Source organism: Antedon bifida, chromosome 6, assembly GCF_963402885.1.
Source record: "Antedon bifida chromosome 6, ecAntBifi1.1, whole genome shotgun sequence".
NCBI classification, from domain to species: Eukaryota; Metazoa; Echinodermata; class Crinoidea; order Comatulida; family Antedonidae; genus Antedon; species Antedon bifida.
Genome location: NC_136231.1, coordinates 5,788,791 through 5,798,157, shown reverse-complemented (window position 1 = coordinate 5,798,157; position 9,367 = coordinate 5,788,791). Strand labels below are relative to the sequence as shown.

Here is a 9,367-nt window from a genome sequence, read left to right as displayed (position 1 = left end):
TATTATTACATGACACAACTTTTTATTATTATTTCTCCTTACTTACAATTTCATAACTTGTTAACTATGCTAATTATTGACTGCCACATCTACTGTGGCCCATTACGACAATATCATTTTGCTTACGGCAATTTTTTTTTACAATTTGTGTACCAAACATTTTTAATCGACTCTTCATAAAAAAAAAATAACAAACTAAACGAAAAAGTTACAAATACTTAACACAAGTATGTGTTTGTGTTTTTTAGTTGATTGACTGATTATTGGTCGGTACGTTATTGCGTAATTGCATTGCGGTACTTTTTTTCTAGTGGGAACGAAACTTATAGGTCTACTCACACACGTATACATCAAACACATTCATTCTGACTAGACTAATCCTCTAGCAAAGATACTCACCCCAGTTGATTTGACTTTCAATAGAAATAATGATAATGATGTTTAAATGTTACTGATGAAGTTGATCAAATTGTAATGACATTAGAAATTAACAAAAATGTGATGACATGAAAGATGATATTAATGTGAATAAAAGTGTTGTTTACGCCACAAAAGAGAGAGAAAAAAAAGAAGAAATAATGATAGAACATGATGGGAGTAAGGTAAACCCTCCAATGCCAATTCTTGTCATTCTGATACTCCATTACATCTGCACCGATATTTAACCCCCACATTCGTGGGACGGTTCAAATGTATAGTATTATACTATACAGGAATGTCGATCATGTTGATACCTCATTACTCACAAACACCATATTCGCTCACGCTTATATTCCCCCAACCACACCCCACACTCGGTTTTTCTCATTCTCACAGATTTTCTCATCTTTAACGTTTCAAATTAATTAATAAATGTTCAATATATCATCTGGCGGTTTAGAATTAATGTTCTTTGCCTGTTGTGTTTATATATACATATTTATATTTACCCTCTTTAAACATTTTGTTGAAAAAATTACCAGAAATTCCTATCTTTGACCGTTGACACGTACATTATATAGCATGACATTTTCATATAAGTAAATACAAATCGTGGATATACGTAGCTATATAAATGTCATGACATATATGTTAAAGGTAACAAAATGGAATTTCCTGCCATGTTTCAACAAAATGTTCAAAAGGAGTAAATATAAACATAAATATTTTGAACAATGACATCAAATACAACTCTCTACGACAAGCGGTTACCAATTTTCAAAAATTGGCAGCCATCTTTGTTAACGTCAAATTTTGAACCTTTGCTGTAGTCCAAGTTAAGTAAACTTTTGATATTTTTTGAGACCTTATTTTATTACAATACACCAAAAACCTTTTCTTGCAATTTTTTTTCAAAGCTTGACTCGACTAATAACTACAGACTTGGGGAAATCCTAATCAACATAGTGCACGATAAGAAATTAGTACACAATTATTACATGTTCTGATTCGTGGTCCTCACTGGCAAAACAGTTTTGCACTGAAGACCCAGTATAAAGAAGAAATAACACAAACAAAATGTTCAGCATTGTTTCTTGCTCTAATTTTATTTCTGAATGTCATTAATACAGATACAGATTCATTTATTGTCCAAAATACAATGGAAATTACAGTGCTCATAAACCTTGGCTTGCCTAAAAAAAAATAAATATAAATATAAGGGGGACTATCTAACAAAATGTTTTGTTATAATGCCTTATCCCAGCTGGGTAGAACGAGTACTTGTAACGGTCCGTCTGCGCATTCACCGTCCTCATCCTACCAATTCTAACGATAACGGAGCCGATAATGTCGTAATGAAAGTAACAGCGGTAGGCCTATACAATATTATTGTATAGGTACCAATAATACTGTTTCGGATAAAAAGTTAATAAGCCAAACAATCAAACAATACTGGGAAACCCTAGGTAAAATGGATCAGGATATGTGTGATTACAATTTTTTTAGAATCAAGAAGTCGGTTGAACAAATTAGAATCAATTATGAAAATGATGACATATCCATAGACAATAAAGAAAATTACTTATATGACATAGAAATTAATTATGAGATTGTTGCCGAATCTATTTCACTTGCAAAAAATAATAAAGCTCCAGGACCCGACTACATTACCAATGAACTAATAAAAAACGGGGGAGACGTACTAAACAACTCATTGCTAAAACTATTTAAGAGAATAATTATACTTGAAAAAATACCATCTGAATGGAACACTAGCATTATATGTCCAATTTTTAAAAAAGGAGATCGTAAAGACCTAAACAATTATAGAGGAATCTCTCTAAACTCATGCGTTTCAAAGGTCTTTAATAGAATAGTGGCAAAAAATATATCCCACTATCTTGAAAACAACGATGTACTTTCGGAGGTCCAGGGAGGTTTTAGATCAGGACACAGATGTGAAGACCATATATTCACTCTAAAAAGTGTTGTCGCATGTCGTCGAAAAGAGGGAAAGACAACACATTTAGCCTTCCTGGACTTCCGAAAGGCGTTTGATACCGTGTGGAGAGATGGCCTATTAACAGCAGCCTGGACTTCAGGCATTAGAGGCCGCGTCTGGAAAATTATTGATGCACTTTACACAAATGTACGAGGTCATGTAAAGTTTGGGGATATATGTACAGATTATTTTAATATCGAACAAGGTGTAAAGCAAGGGTGTGTACTCTCACCTGTACTTTTTTGCATTTTTATACAGTTTACAAAACTTCTGAAATCCCATAATATTGGAGTACGAATTAATGATATCTGGCTAGGAGGAATTTTTTGGGCTGATGATGTTGTTCTTATTGCAGACAATGAACATGAAATGAAAAAAATGTTGGATATTGCAACCCAATTTGCCAAAGTTTGGAAACTAAAATTCAATTATGAAAAATCAAACATTATGATAATCGGCAAGCGAACTGATAAAAATAAGATATGGAAGTTAGGAGATTATGGCATTTCAGAAGTCGATACTTATAAGTATTTAGGTGTTTTTATATCACGTAATCTAAATGATCATGTTCATTTTGAAAATGTAATTAAAAAGGGAAATCGCCTAATTGCTTATATCAAGTCAATTATTGACAATTGTAATAACTTCAACCGCATATACTACGGTGATATTTTATGGAAGGTAATCGCTTTACCGTCAATTAATTATGCTTGCTCAACGTGGTGTGGTAGTTATTCTGACGTTGATAAACTTGAAAAATTGCAGCTTCAAATGGCACGGTGTATTTTAAAAGCATCACGTAATACACCACGGACAGCGTTATACGGCGAACTTGGCTGGTCGCCTATTTCTGTTATACAGGATAATTATAGGATAAATTTTTTCAATCGTATTTTATTGATGGATCACAATCGATGGCCAAAACTATTACTTACTTCTTTGCTTGACTTAAACTGTAATTTTAATCTATTAAGTTATAAGATTGTAAATCACTTAGAAAACCTATTTACTAAAGGTAATGCAAATGATATATTTGAACATATTCGTAAAAACAAAGAAATTGTTAATTCACATTGGGTGTGCCCTCTTAAACAATCTCTCTTTGATTTATCAATTACTAATTGGAGCCAAGAGTTAAATACAAAATCATCACTCAACGAATACAAATCTTTAAAAAAAACCCCTTGTCTTGAAACTTACCTTCTGGACAAAACAGATTTTGAAGGGGTAAGCATCAAATTTAAGCTGCGCACAAATACTCTGCCATTAGAAGGTAGAAAATGCAATTGGCTACCTGAAAGTGATGGTTTATGTAGTCTATGCAATATGAAACGTATAGAAAACGTAACACACTTCCTATTTGAATGTCCTGCTTACGACGACATTAGAAAAGAAGAAACCATGAGTTTAAAACTACAATTGCAATCTTCTAACCTTAATCATATTTGGCACTTATTCATAAATTCTAATACTGATGTTAAAATACACCTAACACTTGGAAGTGACTATCATGTGTTCAGTAAAGAAACCCATCTAATACTTGATAAATTTTGCAAAATATATGCCAAAAGAGCATGGAAAAAGCGCTCCGCAATTATCAATTAATAGATCTAGAGATTGTATCCGATTTCCGTTCTGTATTGCAGAGTAAGACTTGCATAGTGTAAATTTCTGTTGTTGTTGTTGTTTTTTTGTTTTTTTTACTGTATCAGTTGATTTTAAAATGCCTTGTCATTCATTTATTTCTTATGTTTAACTTTATAATGTAATTTGTTAATTTTGTTAATTTTGCAAATGTAATTTCTGTTCATTTTAGGCCTTTTATTTATATCTGTATTTTGTATCATCATTGTAAACAACACTTAACTGCTGCATGGAGACTTTAAATTTATATTTACAAAACTTTAAAAACACAATTAAATCAGGAGGTAAAATGGTTAATAAAACACTAAAAATAAGATTAAATATTAAAATAGGAAAATCGAAATAATAATAAAAATAATACCACTTTAACTAAATAACAAATAAAGATCATAACTCATAACATAATTAAATGATATACAGTATTAACAAGAACATAAATAATTAAATAATAATAAACAATATAATATTTAAATTAAATGACATTTTTAATAATAGGTCTAATAATATTTTCTTTAAAATTAACATATTAATAACATTGATAATAATACTAATAATAAATAATAACACTCCATCAAAGTTAAGTATTGTACTTTTTGCTCTTTAGTTTCTTTTTATACAATTCGTTTCCTTTCATTTAAATGTTTTTTCTTTTATTTTCTCTTTATACTTTTATTTAGCCTCCTGGCTAACTTAATGTATGTAATGTATGTAAGAACGCACCGTCCAGAAGAACGTGTGCCGCCGATTTAAAGGCGTATGTTCAATAAAGTTATTATTATTATTAAGATAAAATACTTGTGTAAACACTATGTATATTTTCATCGTTAGCTTATTTAGGCCTATTTATTTTATTTCATCAAATATGATATGATGTTATACGGCCCTAATGCCAATAAAAAACAGGTGACATTTTGAAACTTATTAACCCGTTTTGTTGTAGACTATTGAAGGTTTGTCGGTATTAATTCATAATCAAATTATTTTTTAATAAAAACACACAGCATTCAAAACTGTATAGCTGAAGTTTACGAAAATTAAGCTAAATTGAGTATAGAACATATATTATAATACCAATAATAATAGTATTTTATAGCTTATTAAAATACGATAAAGTACGTAAGTGCTGACACAATCAAGAGACCTAAGCTGCTGGTGATGAATATGGCTCCGTTGCATTCGTCCGTCCTACAACTGTACCAGCAGTAATCTAATCCATCTTCTACTGAACAACTGGTGTTTTCATAGCCACCACATCCACGATCGATAAAAGTGTCTCGAGAGCCGGTTAATGTATCTTTCTAAAGAAAACACATTCATTTATATTCGTTTGCACCAAAGGTAGTATAAAATCAGTACCAGCAACCAATACCGTCACCAGCACACTTTTTTAAACGCTGTATTATATTATTTTTATGTTAAAAGGTGTATTCAGTGTGCGTCATCATGACAGAATTCATCAGTGATTATAACACTGTATATTCTTATCATTTTATTGGACGATTGTGGGCCGTAGATTCTTATCATTTTATTGGACGATTGTGGGATATGATAATAAATAAATGTACTATAGTTAGGCTGTTCAAGCAACCGGCAGTGTTACTCTGCGTCCAAAATTTGATGCCTTTAATAGGTGTAGGTGTGTTATAAACAAATAATAAATGTGAATGGTGAATACGGCCACATGAATAACTTACAAAACACGCTGGATCTTCGAACATGCCGTAATAATATGATGATATGTTGGTGCATTCCATACTGTCGATCACTGAACTGTCAAATGGATCATCACATCCTTTATCCAATGAATTACAGACATAGCAACGGACGCAGTTTCCTGAAACAAAGAGTAGTTCAGATTGATAGAAGCTAGTCTAATTTTCAGATGGCGATTCGACAACGGAAGCGTGATTTCACTCTTCTCCGATTCGACTTAACATTGGTAAAAATATAAACATTTTAGGTTTTAGCGCACATGGCGTTTCATACATTTTGAGCTTATAGACCAAAATCAAAATGCTGACTTTTGAGTAAATGTAAATACAGTACGTACAGTTTTGAAAAGCTATACTGGTTTGTACGGTGGCTGATTTCCGCCAAAGAAAAAAAATTATTTTATAATAATACGGCGTTATAACGCCCTAATTAGGGCGTTATAACGCCCTAATTATACAATCCGTACATGCGCATGCGTAGTACATCAACAAACCCAGAGCCATAATGAGTTGCGACTTTGAATGGATTGAATCAATTTGTTTAAAGGTTTTTGTTAAAACAATAATAACATTATTTTGATGATTTTAAACAAAAAAATAGCTTTAATCCATTTAATTTAACGGCTCTGGCTGGCTCTACGCGTTTACTTTGTACAGCGATTCTCTATAGTAATGCATTGTTTTTACATTTTGTTGTTTAAAATCATCGCAGTAACTTTATGATTGCGTTATCTTAACAAAAACCTTTAAAGCTCAGGTACAGGCATGAATTTTAAATATAATATCTGGTTAATTGTACATAAATCAAAAATTTGTAACAGAAATCTAGACGAAAAAACATGAATTTCCCTTAACATGGTCAAATACAAAATTTGGCAATATTCTGCCATAAAAACCAGGAAGACTTTTTTTCAGTAGTTAGGTAGTTGACCTAATGTAATAATATGTCTGGTGACTCCCTAGAAGGTGAAAAAAGATGGTGGATATACACGGTGGATAATTTTTGCTATAGCATGAAAATAAAAATCGGAAATTGAATAAAAATACCAGAAAAGTAAAATTCAAGTTATATTACCTATATTTAGTCATCTGATAACATTTTTTACCACACTGTTTATTTTTCATAGCTTTTTAAAATGCCTCTCTATTAACAAAATTTGTGTACAAAAGAATAGAGATTTTACTGTGTAATTTGAACTATCCCCCCACTGATAAGAAAGTGCTTATTTTCAACAAGCTTGTGTAACACAAATAAAATCCCAAAAATTATGAAACATAGGGGAAACTATAGATCGATAATTATTGGAATGTATTATCAATAGAAATTTTTTGCCCGCACCTGGCCTTTAAACAAATTGATTGTTTTGATATTTAAAACCTTGTGAATGTTATACATTTTTAAGCACATGACTAGACTCCATACACTACATAGGCATAGTTGGACACAAAGATGGCCAGTAATGTACCACGTGACTTTCTAAAATCTGTGAATGCGCCGAGAGGTTTGTTGATGTACTACGCATGCGCATGTACGTGTGAACAGATTGTAAATTAGGGCGTTATAACGCCCTAAATTAGGGCGTTATAACGCCCTAATAAGGGCGTTATAACGCCGTATTATTATAAAATAATTTTTTTCTTTGGCGGAAATCAGCCACCGTAGGTTTGACAGTTAAATAGTTAAGTAGGTGGTTTGTTGATGGTTGTTTATATATATTTATATTTATTATCAGATAATAACTTACCTCTTGCAGCAAGAAGGCTTATTATTACCACCATCGAAACGAGTTCAAATCCCATTTCTATTCCTGTATGAAATTGTACAAACAATCGTACTTTGAATTTCTTAATTTATAAATTTAAATCGACGGTAACTTTGATCTTCTGTGTTAATGGGGAAGAAAAGAAGGCTAATAGTAATAACTACACTGTAAATATAGTGTTTAGATCTTAAAAACCTATTTTGTACCTACCCACATTGTACCCACAAAAATGTTTAGATATGAACATTAGAACTTAGCCTACATACTACTTTTTCTAAATGTGGATTAGATACGTAACACGATGGGTAACCCCATCGTAGATCTGACCAGCATTATGTTGTCTAAGATTAAAGAACGTGCTTGTATTGATTGGAGGTGTGATCTTGCATTAAAATCTTCTCTTTTAGACTATCAAATTATTAAAGAAACCTCCTGTCTAGAAATATTTACTTTAGCCATTACACTTCGAAAGCGCGATCTAATACGTTACCATTAAACAGACGTACCCCAAGCTGGTCAGATAAAAGCAATAATCACGGTCTATCGAATGCAATTGACGTTTGGAACCAATTTAATAATAGAACAATAGACCAAAAATTAATGTATGTTCTTCTTCACCTGTACTTGATCTTAATACAAATATTGAATTTGCATTCGATAGACTTTGTAAAGGTTTCACCAAACGGTCATGGAAAAGAGAAAAAATCAACAATGAAAATGATTAGTTCTTTGCTTTTTAAACCCTGTATTACTTTTGTTAATGTTATTTTTTATATCTTGTACATAATTCATTTCTAAGTAAGTTTCCTTGTACTGTAAACAGGCCTATTGTTAAATACTTTTTTTCTTCTCTAACTTTTATTTTACTTACAGTACTATGGACGCACCTTCATTCAAGAAGTGTACCACTGTTTCAAAAGTATTACTTTTGTTCATGTTATTTTTTTATATCTTGTACATAATTTAGTTTAAGTTTCCTTGTACTGTAAATAGGCCTATTGTTAAATCATTTTTTTTCTCTAACTTACTCTGGACGCACCTTCATTCAAGAAATGTGCCACTGTTTCAAAAGTGTAGCTTCCAAATAAATTATTATTATTATTATTATTGTTATCATTATTATTATATACCACTGCCCAAAAAAAAACAACACATTCACTGCAATTTACTTGATGTGTATAGACTACCAACTAAAAGTGTATCAACTATACAACGATCCCCAACAATATGTGTCAATCTGAATGTTTTAATTTCTTAATGCCTATCTTTAAATCTTATAGCATTATTAGTTGTCGATTAAAATGTAAACTTACAGTAACTATCATGAATAACTAAAAAAATCTTATTTTTATTACTTTACCTTTGTTTTTGTAAGTATGTATTTTACTTCCTCGTAGTTTACGATAATAGGCCCAATTGATGATAATGAATAATTCACCTCATAATATGCAATACAAACCAATGGAGAGAACCTAATAAATTATGTATGCATGAATTATATGGAACGCCATCGCTGCCTCCGCCAGCAAACTTTAATTCTATTCGGCTCTTTTACCATTACGTTCGGCTCTTTTAGCATTCGACGCATTTCTATTCGGCCCATTTACCATTACGTTCGGCTCTTTCAGCATTCGGCGCATTTCTATTTGGCCAATTTACCATTACGTTCGGCTCTTTCAGCATTCGGCTCTTTTTTATTCGGCCCATTTACCATTACGTTCGGCTCTTTCAGCATTCGGCTCTTTTTTATTCGGCCCATTTACCATTACGTTCGGCTCTTTTTGATTCGGCCCTTTTTTATTCGGCTCTTTCTGCATTACGTTGGG

At 31.8% G+C, this 9,367-nt stretch overlaps 1 long non-coding RNA gene across 1 annotated transcript; it reads right to left on the bottom strand.

Annotated features, from left to right (window-relative positions):
- Positions 1 to 5,772: 5,772 nt before the first annotated feature.
- On the bottom strand, positions 5,773 to 8,992 carry LOC144844295 (uncharacterized). Its single transcript, XR_013612412.1, has 3 exons — positions 8,902 to 8,992; positions 7,524 to 7,586; positions 5,773 to 5,900 (listed from the first exon to the last, which is right to left on the bottom strand). It is a non-coding gene; the product is annotated as an uncharacterized LOC144844295 (long non-coding RNA).
- Between the last annotated feature and the right edge of the window lie 375 nt (positions 8,993 to 9,367).